This window comes from Temnothorax curvispinosus, unplaced genomic scaffold (assembly GCF_003070985.1).
Source record: "Temnothorax curvispinosus isolate PA1 unplaced genomic scaffold, ASM307098v1 QBEX01010784.1, whole genome shotgun sequence".
Taxonomy (NCBI): Eukaryota; Metazoa; Arthropoda; class Insecta; order Hymenoptera; family Formicidae; genus Temnothorax; species Temnothorax curvispinosus.
This window is the reverse complement of record NW_020220564.1, coordinates 1,236-3,110: the sequence shown is the minus strand read 5'-3', so window position 1 is coordinate 3,110 and position 1,875 is coordinate 1,236. Positions and strand designations below refer to the sequence as shown.

General features: G+C 32.1%; 1 pseudogene; it reads left to right on the top strand.

The window, feature by feature from the left end:
* The first annotated feature begins 256 nt into the window (after positions 1-256).
* Positions 257-1,452, top strand: LOC112460742 (annotated as a pseudogene).
* The last annotated feature ends 423 nt before the right edge of the window (positions 1,453-1,875 follow it).

Here is a 1,875-nt window from a genome sequence, read left to right as displayed (position 1 = left end):
CTTTCGATGGGCTTCTTCAGAAGATAGGATATGAAGAAAATCCTAATGCATGATGACGATACTACAAAGATGCTAAGGCTAGATGCCACGAAATGTGCATGTATCGTCGATCACGCGGAATGCAAGAGAAAATCCGCCGTTAAATTGAGCGAACTTTCACGAATCCTGATACCCACAAGTAATTTCTTACAATCTTTTTATGATCCTGATTATCTCATAATTTGTATTTTTGTACGTGTATTTTATGCTTTGATAGAAGGAACGTGAAAAAGAGCAGGAAAAGGAAAGAGCACTAGCGGCGAAGCAAACAGAAAAGAACAAACAGAAGAAACAGATTCAAGCTTTGTCTTTTAATCTGGACGAAGACGAAGATGAAGCTGAGATGTCTTCTGACGAAGACAATGCCGAAAAATCCCCGCAGTCAGAAAATGTGCAATCTGATGGCTCTGCGATTAAGAAGATTTAGAAAAATCCAGATGTAGATACATGTTTTTTGCCAGTAGGGAAAGGGACGAGGAGGAAAATAAACTTAGGGAAGAATTGAGACAAGAATGGGCTAGAAAGCAGAACGCGTTGAAGGAAGAAGAAATTGAGATCACATTCAGTTATTGGGATGGATCTGACCATCGTCAGAGTGTTATAATGAAGAAAGGTGAATGTCTCAGTGGTTTAGAGAACGTTTAAGTTATTAAAATACTCCAGTGTCACTTTTGGAGTAACATTGGCATGATATATAATGTTCTGCTGCATAAATTAAATTTTCACATACAGGTAATTCTATCTATTAGGTTCTTCAGAGATGTTTAGAAGTTCTGAGGCCCGAATTCAGCAAGCTTAAAACAGTAATGACAGATCAGTTAATGTATGTCAAGGAGAATCTTATATTACCGCACCATTATACGTTTTACTGCAACTGTAACTGATTTTATTGTAACTAAGGTAAATATACCAAATGATAAAACTTATGAAGCAATATCACAATGTTGGCATGTTATTTTAATGTATGACAATGTATGTAATATTGCGATTAGGCACGAGGAAAGAGCGGGCCTCTGTTCACATTTGACGTTCACGATGATATTCGTATTATGCACGATGCTTCTGTCAAAACCGAGGAATCACATGTCGAAAAAGTTTTACTTAGGTATTTATTATTAAAAGAATATTTTGAATAATTCTTTTTTATGTTATTTTTTTATTTTTCTCATTAGATCATGGTACGAGAAGAACAAACACATTTTTCCAGCGAGTAGATGGGAACCTTTTGATCCAACGAAAAGTTACAAGTATACAGTGTCGGATAAAAATAGAAAGAAAGCTAAAATCTGATCTTAGATTCAACGAATTGCCCAATTTTGTTTAAAGGATTCAGATTCAAGGACTGTAAATATTATAACCAGATAAATAACTTTGTTTTATCGTACAATTGATTCATTATAAAACAGCTGATTATATATATATATATATATATATATATATATATTGTAGCTACATTGTATTTTTAAGGACTGTGATTTTAATTCATTCAGTTATGTGATAATATTTAATTCATTTACTCGATTATATAGCTCTACTAAATAGTTAAGTTTTCGCCAACATTTGGAGGGAAAATAAAAATACATGAATAGTTTAATGACTTGAATATAATAATTACAATATGAAAATACAAAACCATACTTTAATTCATTCCGATACAGAAACAGTATTAAAATATTAATCCATGATCAGATCCTCTAACAGAAATCTATTTACAAATATTAGATGTATCATCTCTTGTCATTTCTTGAAGATAACTATACAAAAATAAATATATACAATTATATCGATTATAATCACGTATTATTCATAGATTTGATACAAGTTGGATCCATGTAT